General features: G+C 48.0%; 1 protein-coding gene across 5 annotated transcripts in view; it reads left to right on the forward strand.

Moving 5' to 3' along the window:
* STOX2 (storkhead box 2) overlaps positions 1-23,432 on the forward strand; it is a gene marked incomplete at its 3' end in the record, with an annotated part of 178,495 nt that overhangs the window by 25,646 nt on the left and 129,417 nt on the right. The window contains exon 1 of one of the 5 annotated variants that reach the window (XM_081128766.1): positions 14,865-14,946. The exons of the other annotated variants lie outside the window; for them this stretch is intronic. Of the gene's footprint in view, positions 1-14,864; positions 14,947-23,432 lie in introns of those variants that run through there. 5 annotated transcript variants of the gene reach the window in all.

The following is a 23,432-nucleotide window of genomic DNA, read 5'->3' on the forward strand; positions in this document are numbered from 1 at the left end:
TATCCTTGGGTGAGTATTAAAAAAAGTTACTTGGTGTTTTCTGGGAGCCACTAGAGGGCACTACGAACAAGGAAAGTGGAAGACGTGGCTTATCTGTGGTTTCCTTTGAGAACAACCAGCATCAATGCTGCAAGGATCCCTAGGACTGATTCTCTGTTCAAGTCCTTCATTTTGCAGTTGAGAAGGTTACTTCCACTGTGAGCAAGTTTACATTGCAAGGTTACACACCAAATGAATGACAGGGCTAGAGACAAAACTGTGGCTTTTTGACCTTGCACTTCATGTTCTTTCCATTTTAGGGCACTCTAACAATTTCTATTAATTAATAATAATTTTACTTAATACTTATATAACAGTTATATGGCTTATATAATAATTAATGTAAATTAAATATTAATGATTTGAAATATATATGAGTTATTTTGGTTCTCATAGATGCATATGTTCAAGTGGCATCTATATATTATGCTGATTGCATGAGTTAAGAATACATATAACTTTGAAGTGTGAATTATGAAATGATAAACTTTCAGGCTACCCAAGTTGTATTTGCATTGGGTCCATAGCTAGTTTTGATGAACACTGTAAGGGTACTGTTTTTTCTGTGTGTGTTTTTTTTTTGTAAACTATTGCCTTTGAGGAACACAGGGGAGGCTTGTGGCACATGGAGACTCGGGGTAAAGATTCCTGCCTTCTCTGTGGTGTGTGTTGGCGGTGGGAGTGGTTGAGGAAAGGGGCCTGTCAAAAAATAATTGTCCTTTTTAGAATATTCCTAGATTGGAATATTCTAATACCTTATCATTAGCAGTAGGCAATGTGTATGTCAGGCTGAATATTTTGAGAATGGATGGGTGATTTAAAATAATACCTGTTTGGAAAATTCTGTGATTTGTTTCAAGCATCTCTGTCTTTGTGTGGTTTACACCCAACTCTTGTCTGAAGAATGAATTCTCTTAGCTGTTCCTGTCTCCCCTTGAACTGGCTGCTCAGGTTTAGTCTCCCCACCAGGGGGCAAGCGAAGGACTTCAGCCTCCTCTGATGTGACCCGCTCTGGAGACTGCGGTGAGGCTTCCCCGCGCATCTGCGGCAACGGCGGTTCGACGCCTGAGCGCGTGTGGAGCGGGCGGCAGGCGGCGCTGGTTGCTGTATTTTGGTTGCGTGAAATCGCCACATTCTCCGCTCCGCCGCTCAGAGCTCCTTTAAAGACGATGACAGCACAGATAGCAGTTTCGATGAGAATTCTAACACCGTGGGGTTGTCTCAGGTGCCTGTTTCGGACTTGCCAGAGCCCCTCTTCCGAGACCTGAGGTTTGGTCTCAATCTGTTTACCGACTCCAGAGATGTGACGACTGTGTGCCCAGACACGTTGCACCCTGGGGACCCGTGGACAGGCTTCAGCGTCATATTGTGAAATAATCAGGACCCTCTCTAGCGTGCGGTCCCTGTTCGGTCTCTTATTGGCTAACCAGCTTCGTATCGGAAAGGGAGGATCTTTTGGTAGTTGCCTCGCCCACTATCTTAGAACATTTGGAGCATCTTTAGTCATTTATTTATTTGTTTATTTTCAGTTTTACGGAGATATAATCGACATACCACACTGTACAAGTTTAAGGTGTGCAGCGTAATGACTTGACCTACTTAGAGTGCGAAAAATAGGACATCTTTTTAGAGCAGGTCAGGAGTTTAGACTAATAGGGGCAGGAAAAAATAAATAACAGGCAAGGCATTTCAAAACATACACCAGATGACTGTAGAGCACTACTCTAGTATAAGAGTTTGTTACCGGATGAGCCGTGAAAACAAACACAGCGTTGATTTTGCGTTAACCAAGATGTTGAAAAATAATGGATAAGAAAAATACTTATACTGGGGATTTTATTTTCCCGTGGAGTCATAGGGTTTCAGAGTCATTCCTATGGAAAAACAGTTCGACTGTGGAATTGGGAATTCCAGCCTTGCTCTCAGACATGCCGGTCCTCGCCAGTGTGTGGCTTAGGGGGTCAGTTTTCGCATCTCATCGCTGTATAAAAATGAGGCGGGCTTTTCACACTCATCACAACATATATTCATTAAATGGGGGGCATAGGTAATTCCCTCTTTCCCTAGTGGTTCCCACAGCCCTTATGGACGTGAGTGTGTGGGAGCCAGTGTCCCTGGGCCCCCCGGGCGTTCTGCAGGACTCCGTCCTCCCGGGAGCGCGCCAGCAGATGGACCCCGGCCTGGACCCGCCTTCCCCTTCCACACCGCAGGACTGAACTAATTTCTCAGACGCTCTGAGTGGAGTTCAGAAGACTATTGCTTTCCTAAAGAAAGCAAACACGAGAATTCCGAGCCTTCTCAGCTCCTATCAGTTTTCCTTTAATTACCTCCTGAAGTACCTGTTAATGACTTATTACTTATAAAAATAAATTATAGGTACTCAGCAACCCTGCTTGTAGTTTCCTTAAAGTTTCTGATTGGGCTACCCCCAGGAAGATGGGTGTGTGGCAATAATACGGGCATGTGAATCAAATTGCTTTGTAATTTTATATATTTAATAAAATGTACTGCAGGGTTGTGTGCACATGGGCCTGGAGAATCGTGTCTCCTTAGACCACGTGGGCCTCCATTCTGTTGGACGTGTGCTCAGCAAATAGGGCTGACTGGCTTCTGCTCCTGGCCTGTGGGTTTCAGATACACATAGTGGTTCCTTTCCGTTCATGGCCTTTGAAAGGGGCTCAAGTTTGCAGGCGTCGCTAATAGATAAAATAGATCACCATGAGTTTCAAGTTCCTCTCCTTTTTTTTTGGAAACAAAACCCTTTTAAAAATAAAATTGCACACGACATCCCAATGTATTAGGACGAAAGCAAAACTACTCTCTCTGGGAGGAGTAGGAATCTGAGAGCCTTGCCCAGATGTCCCCTAAAAGGACGCCACCCGGGCCTGCAGGGCCCCGCAGAATTCAGGGTGGAAACACTGAAACAGAAGATGAGGTTGTGTCTGGATTAAAGTTCTATGCGTTTTCCACTCGCTTCCAGTGCTTGTTCAGCCGCACACGTGTACAGAAGCGTCTGTGTGCCTCCCTGGGAGCTGAACTTTAGGTCGCGATTGGCCGGCTTTCCCTATAAAGGGCAGGAGAGTAAATATTTTCAGCTTTATGGGCCACAGGGTCTCTGGCGCACCGACAGCCTAGACGTGTGCAAATGCTATTTATGGACACCGAAGCTGGAGCTCCATGTGATTTTCACATGTGATGAGAGCTTACTGTTTTGATTTTTCCCCCAACCATTTAAAAATGGACAAACAGTTCTTAGCTCCTGGGCCATGGCGCTGTGAGGTGGCTTTGTCTGGGGGCCAGTTGGCTGATTCCTGCTTTAGTCCTTGCGTGGCTGTTACTTCTCCTGGGTCTTCACAGAAGGAAACGATACGTGCTCAGCTGAAGCTCAGATCCGGCCCTTGGGGTTTAATTTCTGCGTCTCTGAAACCCGTTTCTCCCTTCGCCGCCGACCGGACCTGTCTGCTTCGTGTCTCAGAGGCTGCTAATTCCTGGTATCAGCGCTCTCTGGAGTGCACTGTGCTAAGAGACGGTTAAATATAGATCCAGGCGACAGACCTGGGTCACAGCGTCGCTAAGCTGCTATGTGTACAGTTAAAAAGCCATTACTTCCCGTGTAATGTTTGATTTCTTCCCAGTGCCTTCTGTTTCCTTCCTAATAGACTTTTTCTCAGGAGTAGACGTCGAAACCCAGACTAGAGAAACGAGGGTCTTCTGGTCTCGTAGGTTTATCTCCCTGGCCACACCCTCTCCCGTCACAACCAGAGTGTGTAAGAGGCGTGAGAAGAGGGGGAGATACTGTTAACAGTGACGTGCAAGAGAAGGAGACAGCAGTGAGTTAGGCGGGCAGGTGGCATGTCCCCGGGGGCGCTGCCAGGCCTCTCCTCCCTGCCTCTCCTTGGCCCTGTTTGAGAGCCTGAGGCAGGAGGTCAGAGCTCAGAGGACCCCATCTGTGCATGACCCGGCCTCCTGCATTTCCCTCGCCCTCTGCCCTCCCTCTCACAGGCTTCCCTGGGGAGCAGTCTGCAGAGCAAGCAGGTGTATACTGAGGAGGACTCCCTCGGTGACCCCGGGTGTCCCCCAGATGGGGCACAGGCTGTTGCTGCCAGAGCCTGGACAGATGGACAGCGTCAGGCTAAGGGGACAAGGCTGGTGGCTGGTGGCCTTGGACTTTGGAGCGGGAGGGATGGACAAATGGGAGCCACTGCAGGCTCTTGAGCATGGGAGTGACTTGAGAAAGTAGATCATTCAGGAGGCGAATTCTCATTATTCTTAGAGGTTGGGTTACAAAGACAGGAGGCAGGGAAGCCAGGAGGCTGTTTCCCCGACGCAGATCTGCCTTCGGGAGATGGCTGTGGGTAGAAAGAGGGCGTAAATGGATGAGAGGGTTTTGAGGGATATGGGAGAATTGGGGGACAGGTTGAATGTGAAGAGGGAGGACGAAGAGCCGGTCCAGAGGCTGCGTGGCTGTCTCTTCTCCAGATGAAGGCAGCTTGGCTGTCTGGAGGGAGCATGTCCTTGAAGTCAGAGGCTCCGAGGTCACATCCAGCCCTGCCACCCACCATCTCTGTGTATAAAGTGGACACAGTGCAGGTACCACCTGTGAGCTGCATGAGGTTTGCAAAGATGCCAGCCTAGGGTAGCCATGTCACCCTGCCCTCCCCTGGGCAGAGGCGGGCTCAGATCGCTGCATCCTGACACTGGCAGGACTCTGAAAACTCCCCTGCACCCAGCTCCCTCAGTTTCTCCCACTGTCCAGTGGAGAAAATAACGCTGCTTAGTGGAAGAGCTGTGAGGGCTACCTGGGACAATATGCACAATGCCCGTGGTGAGTGCTCACTGGCCGGCAGGGGGAGACCAGGAAAAGCACATGGTGTGGCGTAGGCTACCGACCAGAGCCACGCTCCTCTCCTTCGAATCGCCCCGTTAACGATGGCCACTTTAAAGCTTGAAAAACAGCACTTTTCTTACTACTTTCTGCATCATCTCTGCATTAGGCTGCTCAGGCTGCCCTGTGTCTCAGTACCATAGACTGGGCGGCGTAAACAACAGAAATGGATTCTGTTCTGGAGGCTGGAAGTCCAAGACAAGGTGCTGGCACATTCAGCTCCTGGTGAGACCCCTCGTCCTATCTCGCTGTGACCTCGCATGGCAGGAGGGAGTGAGCTCCGGTCTCTCCTCCGAAGGACACTAATCCCATCATAGGGGCCCCACCCTCATGACCTCACCTAAACCTAATTATCCCCCAAAGTCCCCATCTCCAGATACCATCAGTCACACGGAAGGTTAGGGCTTCAACATGTACATTTTGGGGTGTGTGTGTGAAACACTCAGTCCATGACACTCTCCAGTTTCCTTATTGCCATTTTTATAAGAAGAGCAGGACTGAAATTAGTGCTCTCGGAGGGCCAGTGAGTCCCTGCATTCGTCCTTGCCAACACTTGACATTATCTGTCACCACAGAGTCAAACCCCAGTTTGTGTGTCTCTGAGCTGAACAGCAGGTTTTAAAGACTGGAAGAGGGGTTAGGAGACACAGAGCAGGGAGAAGAGCTTGACTGATTGACGTGCGGGCTGAAGTTACCCCCGTTAGTAAGGGCCCGCGCAGAAGTTTGCATCTTAGGACCTGCCATGTATTCCTCCTACCCGGCCGTCCCAAACGCAATGCTGTGTAATGGCAATGACTTTGGCAGTTATAGAGCGTGTGTGTGTGTGTGTGTGTGTGTGTGTGAGTGTGAATCGATGTTATTTGCTGTTCACAACCACCCTGTCAAGTCACTTGGTCCGTGTTGTTCCTGTGCGACCCCCCGGTAGAGGTCAGGACCCGAAGCGTAGGGAGTTGGGCAGACTTGCCCGAGATCACTTCACAAGTTAGTGACAGGGCTGAGATTGAACCGGAGGCCTGAAACTCACGTCCTGTGTGACTGTCACCTCAGCTACTGCCTACAGCCCCCCGGGCAGTGGAAAGCATGTGTCTGAACCTTATCTTTGGGGCGGGATAGCAGTTTCCTGTTTCAGCTCCCGCGTCCTGCCGGCTCTGTCATACTGACCTTCTTGCTATGTTGTGGCTCAATTTAAGTGTTGGGGAAATTTGGGGGAGTAGATCTTTCTTCCTTTTAAGTGTCACTGTCCTGTCGCAGTCATTTAACACGAAGTCGCCTGGGACGTTAGGGACGAGCTTATATTGGTCAGGAAATTAAGATGATTCCTTGGTACACTGGACAGACTTGTTTAAAATAAAGGGTTTAAAAATGTTGCTTTCTTGAAATGTGGCGAGAGACAGAAACCTGTGTAGGAGAGAGAAAAACCAGAGTGGCCGGTAGAAGAGCAATTTTTTAGAAAGCAGGAAATGAACGGTAAATAGTCAGGATGCGCATTTGCTGCTCTCTGGGGACGCGCATCTCAGCACGTCCACCTTCGTGACGCGGAGCAGCTGGACGCCGAGGCTCGGTGCGGGCGTGGAGCTTGGGGGCCGCGTCTGTAGGAAACCGAACTTGCGTCGGTCCCGTGTGTATCTCGGGTCGCGATGGGGAAGGACCCGGAGGTGCCCGTCTCCTTGGTTTCCATCAGCTGGGGAGCTGCCTGGCTTTCCGTTCGTCTAGAGGTTCAGGTCCATCAAAAGGATTGACATGGGTCCCCAAGACTTGCCTTTGCTTCCTGAAGAAGGGACTCCTGGGGCAGCTCCCGTCCTGGTCCCCAACCTGGATTTCGTCTCAGCCCTGTCCCTCCCAGCGCCTTATCCTCTGTAATCTTAAGTTTCCTTGTGCGTGAAACAAGGGCCACGGAATCAGACACAAGGCTGAGGGTTAATGAGAACAGTTTGCACGCCTCTAGTGTCACGTGTGCAGTGACTGGCACACAGTAGCTGTTCGAAAAAAGGCAGCTCCTCTTCTTCATCACCTCCTGCCCTGTGGTACCAGGATGAGTGACCCTTGGGGGCAAAGGTGGCCCAAAGGCCTCGGAGCTGACCAGTGAGCCAGGAGTGTGGGATCAGGGGTCCCGGGGCAGCCGAGCCCATAGCTGCCTGTCCTGCCTCCTGAGGGCGGCTGGGTTCGTGCTGGACCCGGACGAAGTCACCCGTGGGCAGGACACCTGCCACAGGAGTAAACGTCTGCCCGTGTGGGAGTCTGGGCGCTTCCATTTACCTGTGAACACCGGTGTTTGAATATCGATAGTAGATGCTTGTATCACTTTATAGGTTTAGTACAATTGCTTGACGACAGTTGCTTACGTGGTCGTTTATGCGCCTCACGTGACTGTCAGCTCTGCGAGAAGAAGGACCTGTTGATGTCGTGGCTGCGCAGTGGCTTGTGTATCGTCACAGGATCGGCCGGCAGGAGTGAGAGCAGAACCCGGGGCCTTGCCCGGGCCGGGACATAACACGGACTCAGTGCCCCCTGGGGAAAGACTCCTTTTCTCCCCTTTCAATTGTGTTCATTGGTTTAGAAATCGAGGGCTAAGATCACGCAGTGAGGCCCGTAGTGCGCTGAGTGTGCAGCCGAGGGTCTCGTGTACGTGTGGAACGTACACCCACCGGCCCACGCACGCCCGTGCGACCGCCAACCAGAGCGCGGCGGGGCTCCTGGCACCCCATAAGGTTCATTTTCAGAGAGCGTGTCTGTATTATATGTTCTAATTTCAACATTAAATTTACTCAGCTATGGTTTCTAGAACACTTATGTACACAGATAGCGTTCCGTTACATACCGAGGGAGCTACCTACAAAAAATAAGATACGTTCTGCCCTCCAAGAACCTTCTGATTTGGTTTGCAAGCCAGAACTAAACGTAAAATAATCTAGTAACCAGTTATTTACCAAAATTGGCTCTGTAGACCGATGGTTTCTGTTTTTGAATGACAGAATTCTTTCTTCACATTGAGTCTTCCCTGGAGCCTAATATATAAAACAAACGAGCATGGGAGTGTTTTGGTTGAAGTTGGAGTAGGGGCCCCACCCCACCCAGGAGGGGTGTGATGGCAGCCACCAGGTAAATGCCACAAGAGTCATAGCCGGAAAACGTCCCTGTGCCGGAGCAGCTGGGGTGACCCCGAGACTGGAGATGAGCGGTGCATTCCCAGGGGTGGAAGGCGAGGGTAGCTGGAGGGCAGGAAAGTGGGCGTCCAGCCCGGGCCAGAAGCACAAGGAAAGGAGCCTGTGTTCCGCTTGCATCGTGGTTGCAGGAGAGGTTCCGGGCCCAGGGCGTGGGCCGGGCAGGGGCCTAGCGAGGACGCAGGAGGACACCTGGGTCAGTGCTGTGAAGGGGGGTCCCCAGGAAGAGAGAGTTATTCCTCACTCAACGTTACCTTAGATTTCCTCCTGCATTTCATGTAAGTTTGACTCCAGAGAGACATCGGCTATTTTTCCTTCGATAGCCAGCCCAACCCTGGCAAGTGACTTAAGGGAACGGAAGGGGGGGAGCGTCGGTGGCCACGGGGCCGGGGCGGGGGTCTGTGGTACCCCCGATACCGTTTCCTGAGCCACTGGAAAGCTTTAGGACTCCTGGCAAACGGGTCAGGACTGTTCAAACGGGAGCTGCAAAGACCGAGAGCAGAGACAGAAGAAAGGCGGAGGGGATGCGTTTATATTTATAGAATCTAATGACACGTGCGGTGTGAGCACTGGCAGAACTCTTAATTTTAATTATAAATAGGAAGGCTGTTAAAAGGCTCAAATGTACAGACTGGTTCCACCAAGGCAGGGCGAGCTGCAGTTCGCGTCCTGGAGGGGCGTCCGCGCCCACAGGCGAATGGGTTGTCACTGGTGTGAACAGTTTGCTAAATGGGCCCCGCTACCTAAGCGAGGGGCAGTCAGTGAGCCCCGGAGGCCCGCCAGGCGCCCCTCCCACGCGGATTAAACGATGCGCCCTTGGGCTCTTTGTAGAAGAGCCTCGGCATTTAAGCAATGCAGCTTTAGAAAGCGATCATGAGAAATAATTTCCGTGTTGCTGACAGCAAAATCGATAACATTTCTATTTGCAACTCTTTGTCTACTAAGTTGAAACTTTATGTGATTCAGTTCCACAAATTCAACAAATGTGACAAGCATTTATTGTGTGCCAACTGTATACCATGCACTGTGCTGTGAGATGAAGATACAACAGGGAACAGAATTGAAGAAATTCTTGCCCTCGTGGAACATTCCAGTGTTGTCCCACAGACTTAAGGGAGCGCAAGCAACTCATTTGGCTCAAGTCTTGGGTGGAGTTTTAAAAATTTAAATGTGGGGAATGTAAAGATTTTAAGAAAAAAAAAGATATAAAGTGAATTCCAACTCAACATATCAATGTTTACTATTTAGTAGCATTATAGAACTTTCTCTCTCTGTCTTAATGTTCCAAGAGAATTCTTTCAGAATTATTAACAGATTTTTAAACGATCAAATTTCATGTGGAAAAATGAATAGAATTTGACAGCCAACAGTCAAAGCCAAGTACATAAATGGAAAAAGTATATAAATAGCAATGATGAGAAGTGTATAATTCATAGACTATGAAGGTCTTGGATGGCTTTCAAATTTAAAATGTAAATCTGTGAGTATTATTTTAGCCATTTTTTAATGTTTAGCTATTTGAGTAAAGATGTATCTGAAATGACTAAACATAAGTGACATAGAAATATTGCAGGGCATTAATGTACTTTTCTGATTTCTTGAGGGTAGTGAGGGACACATAGAAAATGAGAGGAAAGATGTTTAGTGAGTGTAGTGTCAGGATTGTCAACCAGAAACTCAAATAAACATTGTTAAACTAATCAGCCCACACGTTTCTCTCTTATTTGCAAAAAACAAATGCTGCTAAGAGAGGGTTATTTAAAAGGAACAAATTTATAATCCTTTCCTTAAAAAGAAAAACACCAGTATTAGAAAGAAAAGGGAAGATTAATTACCCAGTGTTTTATTTGGAGTTTTACTTCAAACCCAAGAATTCTTGGTTGTTTCCAAAGTTGGGGCTAAGGAATTTTTCTGTTCCAAATTAAAAAATACAGAACATGATCTTTCAGTTATTTTCATGTCTTAGATTTAAATTTTAGAAACAACTTACAGAAGAACAGTGCAGATAAAAGGTCAGAACTGTTTATAATGTTAGCAGAATAAAAGTAATTTTCCTAAAGGTCTCCTACAAATATTATTGTATTAAAAAGTGAGGACAGAATGCACTACCTTGAATGCTTGAAGTTTCTTTTTTCTTCTGGTTTTAATAAAACAAAACAAAAAACCCTAGATTTTCGTTTCGCCTGAGTTTTTGTTACCATAATGGTGATAACATGAGAGAAAATGTCAAAAAGGAAAAAACTCACCCATAATTCCATAATCTATTGATTTCATATGCCAATGCATTTTCTAATAATTGTAATTATACTTGACCCATAGTTCTGTACTTTTGTTTTTGCTCAGTGAATGCCTTTGTATATAATCAATTGTACATAGTGTAGGTATAAAATTTTAAGAATTGTTTAGTTCTTTAATCTCATTTATATACTCGGGTCCAATTTCTAATCTAAAAAGCCTAATAGATTTTTAAAATAAAAACATAATCATGATTTCACTTGGTAAGCCAGTATTTGTTGGTATTCTGAAATATCAATCTCTGGAAAAGAAACACACACCCCATCACAAGTAGTTGTTAGGATGACAGTCATGTTTTCTCTCTGACTCTCCACACTGTCATAGAGTCCCCACGGTTCAGCTGAATGCTTTTGTGCTGAGAAATGTCTCCAGGAAGGCAGGAGCTGATTTCCAGAAAAACAAATCTGTGAACTCATTTCCCTCCTTAGGTTGTCTGACATTTGTAGGTGAGTGAAACCAAGGCGAGCAATTGCTTTATTTTGCTATAAAATTAGCAGTTTTACTCAGACAATCTTTTTGTATTAAAAATCTTTAAAAACAACAACTGGGTATACTTGTGCTATGCCTGATGCAGTCGGTTTTCCTCTTCTCACTTTTGTTTGAAATTTGATTATGGAGCTGTGAAAAATAAGCCTGAGTTTAAAGAATGTTTACGTTGAGGGGTACCCAAAAAGACGCTGGTAGTGAAATAAGTCATTGCTTATTGTGTTAAAACTAAAGGTGAGTCATTTAAATGCATCCATTAAATTGTATTGCTTACCTCTGGTTGAGATTGTGGGTAAGATGCTAAGATCATTAATAAAAATACTTGTAAATTGTTTTAAATTATTCAACTTTATGCCGGCTGGCGTGGCTCAGCAGTTGAGCATTGACCTAGGATCCAGGAGATCGAGGTTCGATTCCTGGTCAGGGCACATGCCCGGGTTGTGGGCTTGACCCCCAGTCGGGGGTGTGCAGGAGGCAGCCGATCAATGACTCTCATCATTGATGTTTCTGTCTCTCCCTCTCCCTTCCTCTCTCTGAAATCAATAAAGATATATTTTAAAAAAATATTGTATATGTAAAAGAAAACATGTGTGAGCTATGTGCAAAATGCTACCTTAGTACTTCTGGTATAAAGCAAATCCGACAAGAGAGAGGGTGCATAAGAAGGGAGTAGGGAGTGGAGGGATATAGATTTACCCAACTTTAGGCACCAGAATACATTACAGCCTTCCCAGAAAGTTATAGACAGTTCATGTGTCTTTTCCATGAGGGGAATAGTGCTTGGTTGCCTGTAACATAAAATGACTAACACTGGCCTAAACAGATAGGAATTTACTTGACTCAATGAGAAACCTGGGATGGATTGGCAAGGGCTAGAGAAGTAGCCTAATGATGCTGCCAAGAACTCGATCCCTGTCTGTCTTTTTCTTTCACTATCATTATAGTAGTAGCTCCCACATCCTCTGTTGTTGCCTTTTGGTCTCAAGGTGGCTGCTGCAGCTCCAGATATCTCCTGTGCATTCCAGGCAGAGAATTAGCACAAGGCATTTTCATAGCGTTTATTTTATTTTTTAAGTTGGGACATAAAATGCTTCTCAGAAGATTTCTTATACTTAATGAGCCATGAAGAGGTCACATGCCCACTTATATCAGTCACTGACCGAAAGAAAATAAGATTACCACCACAAATTGTGATTCTTTTCTTTGGCTGAGGATGGGCCTGTCCTTCAAGAGATGAAAGGATCGGGGTTCTGTAAGCCGGGGAAAAGGGAGGGGGACAGCTATTAGGTCGGCAATGGGCAGTGGTGGCCACAGGCAGAAACCAGGAGAGGTGGCAGATAAGGGAGGATGTGACTACTTAGAAGTGTAGCAGCCGGCTGCTTTGTCCCAAGCCAAGCCCAAGTTGGAGTTGAGCTGCCAATGTTATTGGGGAAGGGGGGGGATTAGAAATAAGGGTCAGAAGTACAAAATGCCCATCCAGTCCTATAATACGGGTGAAACCAGAAGCGTCAACTTGGCCCTAAAGTAGGCTGAAGCCTGCAGCCTGTCCCAAGCTGGACCAGGAGCCCAGAGCTCACGCCGTGGCCCGGAGGGAGCAAGTAGAATTTTGCCGAGTGCTGGGTTTCTGGCCCTGGTGTTTGCCTGGTGGGAGTTTATGCTGCGTTTAAGAGCTGGTTCCTGACAGGCGTGGCCATCGCCAGGCCCTTAGACCGGTACCTCTGGGTGTGAACGCGGCGTGGGGGGCCAGCAGGGCCAAGCATGGAGCTGGAGATGGGCAAGTTGGGAAGCTGGCAAGAGTCTCAGACCTGGGAGGAGCCCAATTTACTGGGCAGTTACCAAAACAGGAGCTTGGGAACAAGGTACAGAGGTGAAGCCCTGTTCTTTGAGGGTGGGAGGCAAGTGGGGATCCGGAACTAGGAGCTCTTTGATTAAAATTGGGACTTTAGGGAGAGGCTAGCGGTCAGTGCTGCCTGACCTAAGACCCCCGTGTGGAGCGGGCTCGGGTTAAATGAAAGGTCTCCCGTCTCAGGGTGGGATTGGTTTTGGGAGTTAAAGATTAGATTAGGCTGAGCCTGCTACAGATGGGGATCAGGTGGTCCCGGTTGGGGACGGAGAAGAAAGGATGTGGCCTCCTAGGGGACGGATAGAAGAAATCTTTGGAGATAGCATGCACAGGACTTGGCAAGAGGAAAGCAAGGGTGGGGTTTGAGCCGGTGCCCGGCCCTATCAAAAGCATGGGAGGTCGAAGCAGCCGTCACGTTTGAAGCTGAACCCCTCGAGTGTGACCTGTGGGTAGGGGTGGCAGTAACTGATGATGAGATGGGGCTCGGGAGGGAGCGCAGCTAGAAATCAGGGCTGGGCGTCCCCATCGGGATAGCAGGGACTGCGATGCGCAGGAAGGGGCCTGGAGGAAGAGCTTGGCGCGCTGTTTCTCTGCCGCAAGGAGAAGCGTTGCCTCCTCTGGTTGTGCTGGTTTCCTAGCCATTGAAATTTCCCTGCGAGTTCTTTTTTCAGATCCCTCCTAGTTCTGGTGGATTCTTCTTCCCTGATGCTTTCCCTTACACCCAGTTTCCCCAAATATCTGCATTTTCTTATGCCTAAAAAGCCTATTTAGATTATTCAAGGTCAAAAACAGACAGACAGACATAAAAGGAAGAGTTTCATCTTCCCCGTGCCCCAGATATGTCTTCATGTTTATTATTCCATATGATTTCCATTTGTAGTAATTGTTATTTATGGAGAAGCCACAGTATTCTTCAGTGAGTTTTTTTTTTAATGCCAAAAGAAGATGTTGCAACTTTCTCCTTGGTTCCGTAATCAGGCGGCAAATGAGATAAAGGCCGAGGCTGCCTATCACGCTCACCTCGAAACTGTTCTGGGTTGAGCTAGCTGACCACTCCCTGTGCCTGGGAAGGAGCATTCCTTTCCGCCAAGAAGGAGTCTTCTTTTCTGTATTAAATTACAGGTGCATTTTTAAAAGATTTATATTATGGAAAAAGAAAAATCACTAAAACCTGTGTCATAAAACGGTTTTCTAAGCTGGTGTAAGAGTATTTAAGTGTAAGTAACACATAGGTGTTAAGATCTTAACAGAATGGAGAAATAGTTATTGGAACCTGTGATTTGGGGGGTAGAGGTGTCAGCTAGTTTTTCAGACATACACGGCACATGAAAAGAAGTTTCTGGGACTGAGGTCAGAGCTATAGATAAGGTAACCAAGTATTGGTGAGACCAGGACACTTGGGAGAGTGAAAGGCAGTGTTCAGAATAATTATACCTTGTGACCGCTCTGGGCGAGATAGAAGTGATGTCGCCCTAAGTCTAGACCTCAGCTCTCGGTTCACATCATCTCAGGCGAGATGAAATGAGGGTGAGGCATTTCCTCCCGGCCCTGGCCGCTCAGTCGAAGCACTGCTTCGATCTATAAAATACAGGTGGCTCCAGGGACTGGCAGTGCCAAAAGGAGATTGTCTTGGTTGTTAGGCTCTCCCGGTTGCTTTTCGAGTCAGGTGAAGGTGTTTGGAGACTGTGCTGGCTGGATCCGGGGCCCGGCCCTGTAGGTATTTAATGACTTCAGTGTGGGTTTTAATCTCTTGCCCAAGTGTTATCTTACTTGCCCAGACAAGCCCTTTGCCATTACAGGAGAGCGTGGGAAAATTGCCTCGGCCAGAGCAAGCAGGGAGGAAAGCCGTGTCTGAAGGAAGGCGAGAACTGCATTCGTGTTTATTTTAATGCTGTCTGGAGACGTACAGCTTTCAGTCTCCGTGCTGGGTGAGGGCAGCCCAGCACCACTCCATGGAGGGAGAGAGGAAGAGGGGAGTGAGAAATACGCAGAGCCTGGCTATCTTTAATTTTGGAGTTAGCTCTCAGGAAACCTGAAATGCCGACTGTAATAAAACGTTGACAGCAGTTTCACTTAACGTGCGGTAACTCTGGGCGAGAGCCACATCTCTGGCACCGAAGGGAATCAGGAAAGTGGAAGCAGGAGTCGCCAGGACCTGAAGTGAGCCGCAGATTACTACCATCTGTACGCTTTCCAGACCGCTCGCAAAACCAGAGAGCCGGGACCCAGACTGGAGAGTAAGTATATTGAACTCTGGGGTATGTTGTTAGACAGAAAGAACTGGTCTGAATTTTTAAGTGCAATACTTCATAAAACCTGACAGCTTTTCCTGGCGACAGCGGTCTTGATAGTTCATTTGTCTAAAATCTGGAACATCCGGAGGAGTTATGTGTGTGCCTCACGTGGGAAATACCTTGACTGTGAACCCTCGCTGGACCAGGCCTTCCTACTTGCGCGATGTCTCTGTAAATGTAGAATTATTTGTAAATTGCTCTCCAATTTCAGATTGTTCTTAGACAGTGTGTTTTTGTGTTCTTCCCTGAAACTTGTAGAAGGGCCATCCTAAAACACAGTTAGGTGTTTCGAATAATGGATTGTTCCATCACTGTCATGGATGACTTAGCTTGGACTTCTCTACTTATTGTCCAAAATGAGGCACTTTCAGATGGGCCCACATTGCATATCTTTAATTTTTTTAAGCCTTATAAAGTTTGCATGTGCGCACATGTATGTGTACTTTAATCAGGGACTTATATTTGATCAGAGATCTTGCACCTAAAATGATTAATCCTGGCCCTTAAAAAACTGAATTTACTGGGGAGCTGAGGTGTTGGTGGGGGGACAAGATTTAAAAATAAAATAAAATGTGAATGTATGTTTTAAAATAACAAATAGTGAAGGAGAGCCCATTTATCTAAAATGTTTACACAAAAAGAGTAAATGGGACCATTAGGTACAGTATTTGAATTCTCATTGAGAAATAGAAACTTTCTTATAGATGGGTTTGGTGTAGAACACAGAAGATAAAATGTATTTGGGTGCTTTTAACTTGAAAATAGCAACTGATGACAGATTGCAGAAGTCAGCCAATTAATTGTCACTTACTGCTTTTCTATTCAACGCATATGGATGATTGTTTATAAACAGGGAGTGTTTTTTAAATGTGCATATGAATTTAGTATCAATCTTGGCAAATCTTGGCTGGTTTGGCAACATGAAAATCTTCCATCTTTGAAACTTTAGACTCGTCTCCTGGATGTGGAATGTTTCATGGATAGATTTGTTCTTTCCTTGCAAGCCCTAAAATTTTAAATGTTTAACAAGAAACTTTCTGCCCCAGTTTTTTTCTTTGGTAACCTAAAATTCTCAGAATCACCCAACATGGAGCATTTGGCCTAATTAAAATGAGGGAGGGTAGAAATAACCCGGATGAATTCCCATACCTGTCAAACACCAGGTTAGCAAGGAATTTGAATCACACACACTAGTTTAAGTGTTTAATTCTGAAAACCACTCACCCCAACTGTTCTCTTTGCAATTAAAGCCTGGATTCGAGTCTCTCCTACTGCAGGGTGCTCTCTCAGGTTTATAGCCCCTTCCGCCTTAGCTCTTAGACCAGTCTTGGGGGAGTCATTTAGCACATGGGAAAGGGGCCATGAGGCTTTCTGGACACTTGGGTCCTATTTGGTAAATTATTGCTTCAGAATATTAAATGGACCCCAGTGTCCTAAAACTGTTCATGTAATCGCTACATGTTCACTTCTTTCAGGCTGGAAAGTGTAACTTGTGGCGGGAGTAGCTTGGACATCTGAGCACATTATTGAACAAAAATAAATGGTCAGATGTTTACCATACATTTGGAAAATATCTGTGTGGGAAAATCCTAGGTAAAGTTTATTATGAACGTGTTTATAATTTCCTTTTTTATGTTTGCGTAAGTATCTTAAAGAGTAAGAAAAAAAGTGCTAAATAGGTCACAGTTGATCTCTCCTATTGCCAGATAGATGCGAGCCAGTGAGCAGGTTTTATTCCGCGGAAGGTACGGCTGGGTGGCGGGCGGAGGAGTGTTAAAGGTCTGCCTGCAAGTGTGCAAACGGGGGGCAAATGCAGGCCCTTCACCTCCATCCCTCCTGCCTTTTGAAGTGACACTTGGCATTGTGGCTGCCTGGAGGTGCCCGTGTGCTAGGGATCTTGAGTGCATCACCTACGGAATGCTCTGGGAATGCTCTGGTCTCGCTGCCAGTGTGGGTCAGGCGCCGGGCATCTTCCCCGAGGTCCGCAGCTGCCCGGGCAGGTCTGCTCTGAGTCAGCTTCCAGTCTGGGTTCATTCCTGGCCTCTCTGGGGGCTCCCTGAGAGTTCTGGGGGGTGTCTTGCTGGAGGGAGGTACCTCCCACAGAAATGTCCCAAGTATGCCCCCTGGGATCCGGACCAGGCCCGTCACAGCTCAGTCTCCATCCAAACGGAAGGGCAGCCCGGGGCCCTGCCTGGACATGCCTGACTGACAGCCACTGTTCTCACCCCTGTCCCTAGCTGACTCGTGGCTGATGGCAGGGTGGTCCCCGTGACCTGACCTCCCAGTGAGCTGGCCTGGGCGCTGGGGGCTGTTAGCACCCTTGCCCAAGTATAATGGGGCATTTTGCTGTTAGGGAAAGAGAGAAGGGAGATGTCAAAGTGCTGCTTTAAAAACAGTCTATCTGGCAGTAGTTTCTGTGTAAAAGTGGTTGCATGTGCATTCATGTCTGTAGCTGTGTTCTCTGTGGCACTTATTCTGTGGGATTTAAACAGCTACTGAACTCTCATGGTGAGTTTACTATGGAAGGTCCTGGAGGTGTGGTGTGTGCCATCTGAATGAGGGGAGAAGACAGGCGAAGCTACAGTGAATGATGTGAGTGTATAATGAGAGTGGAATGGGGAGCTGCCGGCTGGGCGCCCTGCAGGGCTAAGGGACTGGGAGGTCCCACAGCCTCCCTCTTCCTCCTCAAGGGTGATCCTCTCATCCCCCTGGCTGTCCCCTCTGAGCACCGCCAGCTGCGTCCAGCCTCTACCTCCTGCTTGCGAACACATGCAGGTCCCCTCTGCACATGCAAGTCCCCTCTCTGCACACGCAGGCCCCCCCTCTGCACACGCAGGCCCTCCCTCTGCACATGCAGGCCCCCTCTCTGCACACGCAGGCCCCCTCTCTGACTCTGAAGCTGTGCCTGCCTGGGCTCCTCCTGGAGCTGCTATTTTACGTGCACACAATGGAAAGATTGTCCTGCTTTCATTCCTGTTTTCCTCCTGAAGTTGCTCTCCCCTGAATCATCAGTGTCCTTGTAACTGAGGACCTTGTTTCAGCTCTGTCCCGTCCAGCTCTTGGCCTCCTCTCCTTGGCTTCTAAGTTGCATTGTCCTGTTTTGCTGCCTGTATTGCTCCTTCTGGGCGTCTGCATTTCCCAGGTGTCAGTCTTGCCCGCTCCTTAGTCTGTCCCTCTTTCTATGTCAGTGCCCCATCTAGGACTCAGTAACCCACTTCCCAGCTGGTCACTGAGCACCCGCTACGCACCAGGCATCGATCCAGGTGTGGAGGTGGAATGATGACAGACGGTGGGTCCCTGCCTTCTGGGGTCTGTCGTCTAGGGAGGGAGAGGGACAAGTAAGCAGGTCACCTCTGCAGCCGCCAAGGACGACTAGGGCTCCCATGGGGGCCCCTGGAAGGACCTCACCTGACCTGGGTTGGGGTGACTTCTAAACCCACAGCCACCCGGAGCCCTCCCCTCTGAACTTCTGTCTCCCTTGGATGAGCCGCCAGCCCCTCAGACAGGCCGTGGCTAAGAGGAAATGATGTCCTCCGGGCCAGCTGCCCTCCCGGCTGCCCCATGGCTGGCAGCTTAGCCAGCGTTTCCCTCATGGACAGGTGATGGAAACCTGGGAATCGCACTGGATTTCCGATTCCCCGTAAATTCCTCACCAGGCAGCCGCCCGCCTCTGACAGCTCCGGCTCCTAATTGCTCTCAACGCAGCTTCCTGCTTTCTGTTCCCATTGCCACCGCCTGCGGCCAAATCCTCACCACCTCCTCGCTGCACTAGTTAATATTTATAAAGGGGCTGTTTACTTATTCAGAGGAGATGTTTAAAAATTACCCAAGTGGTTCATGTGCATGGTGGAAAAATTAGAAATACAGTTAAAGAGAAAGTAAGAAGGGAAAATCACATATTTCAACTCATAAAGTCCCTGTTAGCATTCTTATATTTATCCCCCTAAACTTTTCTCTATACAGCTACATATATATATATATATATCTAAATATTCTCACATAGGAAAATATCTTACAAATTGTGACTTTTATTATCTATATTGTTTTGTAGCCACTTTTTTGTACTTAACCTATATGATTGCTTTTCCACATCTATACATATAAGTATTTGTAATAATTTTCATGACCGCACAGTAAATTGGAATAATTTGTACTTTAATCTTCAGGCCATTTCAGTGTATTTATACACTGTGCTTGGTAGTCTTCTTGGAACTACCGTCACTCTTGCTGCTCTCAGGAGGTGGGACCTTGGGATGATGGAGGGACAGTCTTGGGATGGCCACAGCACCTTGCCTCCCTCTGTCATTTTCTCTCTCTCTCCTTGCTGTCCGGTGTCCTGGGTGGCAGATGTGACCAGGCCCCTCCGAGCTCTGGCTCCGGTGACAGTGGAGCCGGGAGACAGCTGTGTAAACATCAGATACAAGACGACCATGGTGCTTTGGGAGCAAAGGGCTCCGATGGGTGACAACAGAGCTAGTCTTGAGGTCTGACAGGCACTTACTGAGTTAAGCTGGCAGTGATCAAAGAGGACACGGTGGCAAGTCCACAGAACAGGGTGCGACGGGCCACCTTTGGGGGAAGGTGGGGGCCAGATGGAGGGTGTTGGTGTGGCCGTGACAGAAAAGAGATGGCAGGTCCAGGGTGAGGGCCTGGATGGGGAAGTCTCCATCCACCCCACTGGCAGTTTGATTAGGGGCAGACAGTTTGATTAGGCAAATGAAACGCTGAAGCCCGTAACGCCAGTGTGTGGTCCTTGCTTCCCGGGGGCTTGTAATCGAAACCAAGATAAAGTTCTGTGTCTTTATGATTTTGGTATCACAAGTTAAATCCTGAAACCCAGATGTTACGGGGCAGTTCAAATGATTTTATTGACCTGATTGGATTTTTCTCTGGCCCACCAAAAGACGAGAAAGCCGCTTTGACACCTGGGACGTTACTTTCCTGGTTCCAATATTCCTTCTGTTAGAATTCATTCACGTCAGTTACATTCACCGTTATAAAGGCCTATTAGTGTGTGTGTGTGTGTGTTTACCTGTTTGTCAACATGTTAAAGGTGGCAAAAATAGAACCACCTGTCTGGGGAGGAAGCAAACCTCTTTGCTCTTCAAAGAAAATATATAGAATTCCGCAACAAAGGCCCTATGTCCCTTTCAGATCACATCCCTTTTGCTGACGTCTACACCGTCTTTGTGCTTAGTTCACTGTGAATTTTTAAATCAAAGAACAACTTGCTCCCATGTTTTTAATAAGGAGAAAAGAAATATCCAAGCCGCGCAACGTTCGCCTAAAGCGACACAGCTAATTAGCAGCCCCGCCGAACCCGAATCCAGGACTCGCGCCTGCCGGTCCCGCAGCCTCTCCAGCACCCCCGCCACCATCCCCGTTAGGAAACAAAGAAGAGAGAAAGGAAAAGCTATGGGAGAATCCAGCCGACGCGTTGCTTTAATTCTCCCGTCTCTTTATAGAGTGCGAAAAATCCTGATGGGCTTTAAAAGAAACGTTTAAAAATGTATTCGGACTTGTAAGGGAGATGGGGAATATTTGTGATATGCTAATTAGAAGGCATCTCATTATGCGAGACGCCGGGAGCTTGGCAGAGGGAGACGCTCTTCAGAGTAACTTAAGAAAACTTCAAAGGGGGGACAAAAGAGGGTTCTCTTTATTTATTTGATAATGCGTGGCTGCCATCACATTTCTGATCGAGCCTGACACCTTCCTAATAAACCCCATAGAAACTGGGGGAGCCTGTCAGACACGCGGAAAGAAAAGCGAGCAGCCCCGTTTCCACGCGGGTTTCCTCGGCCAGCCGGGCCTCCCGCAGCCTCGCCTGCCAAGCTCCTTCCTGTGAGTGCCACCCTTAGTGGTTGGCAAGGGGATTGTGTATTGGCAGCCACGCTAGTCACTGCAAGGTGACCCTCTATTTGGAGAAGCAGATCCCTTTCAGGTGCTGTTACGGTCCACTAATCCCATGCTGCGAGTCATCGATCGGGGGAAGAGCAGCAACGCGTGTTTTCTCCCCACTCCGGCTCGTCCCCCCAGATCTCTCCTAACCAGAAGTGCTATTTCTCCCAAAGGAGTCCCAAGTGACATGGGGAGAAAAAACACCAGAACTTGGTCAGACTTCAAATTCAGGAGCAGACAGGAGGCCCCCAGGTCAGAGGAGAAGTCGCCCACTCCTGGGAGTCCAGAGAACTCCAGGGGAGAGTGGGCCGTCCCATGACCTTGGCAGGTCCTCCCCACTGCTGCTCTGGGGCGGTCAGTGTCCTTCCTGCCCGCTGTCTGCATTTGCACCAGCCTAGACCAGTTCTGGAGTGTTGGCTGCAAAGGTGGAGTTTGTCCATCTGCGGCGATCGTAGGCACCTGGGAAGGTTTGAGTAAGGGGGCGATTCAGCCACTCTTGGTCTGCGACAGTTTCTAGGTCGAAAAGGTCCTAGGGAAACGTAAGGACAGTCCTGAGTTTAGAAGTGACTTTTAAGGAGTGTTTACACAAGTGAGGTTTAGAGTTAGATTAAGCCGGTTTGGGATCCCAGTTTCGCTTACTAGCTATGTGACCACAAAGAATTTACTTGTTCTCTCTGCACCTCAGTGTCTTCATCTGTGAAATGGGTTGTGCTGGTTACTTAGAGGGTGTTTTTGAGGATTTCGTGCGATGGCCTCGCGGGGTGTAAGGCTCATCACGGGGCCTCAGAAGCAGGAACAATGATCATCATTCCTGTGTTCGTGATTCTGCAAACACTAACACACCCAAACCATTGTAGTTTGAATCAAGACCCCCAAACAGAGCCAGAACACAAAGTTACAGCTCGATTAATGATCACAACATGAACATAGCCTCGTGACCACTGTGGGGTGAAAACAAGGACATTAGCAGTATCACAGAAACTCCTCAGGCCTCCCCAGCCGCGGGGCTCCCCCTCCTCCCGCCACGTAGCCATTTCCCCAAACTCCCGGCGCTGGGCAGACACTCAGCGAGGGGACGGTCCCCTGGGTTCTGGGAACTAGAGCACAGGGTACAGGGCAGCCGGGGTTCCAGTCTAGAGGCAGGAGCTGGATAACAAAATATGCGTGAGTAAATTAATAAGATGATTTGAGATAATGCTGTGTTATGAAGAAAGTAAGGTCTGTGGGCTGGGGAATGGCCATCAGAGTGTCCTTCTAAAAGGGTGGGCAGGGCCCTGCCGGTGAGGCTCAGTGGTGAATCATCCCATTCACCAAGAGGTTACAGTCTGAGTCCTGGTCAGGGCACATGCCTGGGGCGTGCAGGAGGCAACTGATTGATGTTTCTCATCGATGTTTCTGTCTCCCTTCCTCTCTCTCTCAAGTCAATAAAAACATGTATTTTAAAATAAGTTTTTTTAAAAAAAAATTAAAAGGGTGTTGGGGAAGGTCCTGCTGCAGAAGTGACGACTGGGAAGACCTGGGAGGAGCAGCCATGAGGAGCAGGAGGTCTTGGGGTGGGAATGAATTGGGGATGTGTTTGAACAGCAGGAAAAGGCTGAATGGCATGAGAAAGTGGGCCCTGAGGAGGCAGGTCCTCATTATGAGGGCCTGATAAACTATGGGAGAAGAGTAGGTTTTGTTCTAACTGGAGTGGGTTTTAAGATCACCTGGCATCAGTGCCCAAGAGAAAGCAAGCCCTGCGGAAATTAGAAGGGGCAGAGGCCGTGTTCGTGCCTCTTCTTTCTAACAGTGTCCGCGGAACCCTGGAGAGTGTGCTTTCCTTGTATGAAGTGCGCTTCCACGTGGGGTTCCCCCCGATCCGTGAGACCCGTGAGGTCCACGAGGAAGGCCTGGTTATTTCCTGTCCGAGGCGAGGCGGTCGAAACCGTGAGGGCTTCAGGCTTGTTGCAGAACTCTTTTCAGCATGCCAGGGAGTGCACCCCTCTCACACTCGGAATATTCGTGTCCTAATGGCTCAGGATCCTCCTGCCCTAAAACTAATTAACCCTGCAGGGGACAGGTAGTCTTGTGTTTTCCAAAAGGTTATTTGTGGGAGATCGGTCACCTCTCTTCCTCATGCTGAAGGGTCCCGTTGAGTGGATGTGGAATGATGCTCAGATTCCCCCTGTAAAATGTGGTCAAGTCTCTGAGAAGCTCTGCAGAACAAAATATATGAATCTTGTCACGCCCCACGCCTGCCCAGAGAGCTCCTTCCCTAGGCGACATCCATTGACACCTCAAAGAACGCAAATTCTGGAAATGCCATTAGGAAAATACCCGCCCAGAGAGTTGCTGTTTGGTGTTTATTAAATGGTCTCTTGAAAGAATTAAATTATTATCTGAGCCTGAAACTCCTCTCTCTGTGCAAGGCTTAGAAACCACATTTGTAAGCACTTCCATATGCTCGGCATGAAGAGCCCGGATGAATGGAGATTCCAAGTGTTGAAAATCATAAATCCACTCCTGTTTTGAACACTGATGCTAATTAC

The sequence above is a fragment of the Miniopterus schreibersii genome, assembly GCF_964146895.1.
Source record: "Miniopterus schreibersii genome assembly, chromosome: 2".
Classification (NCBI taxonomy): domain Eukaryota; kingdom Metazoa; phylum Chordata; class Mammalia; order Chiroptera; family Miniopteridae; genus Miniopterus; species Miniopterus schreibersii.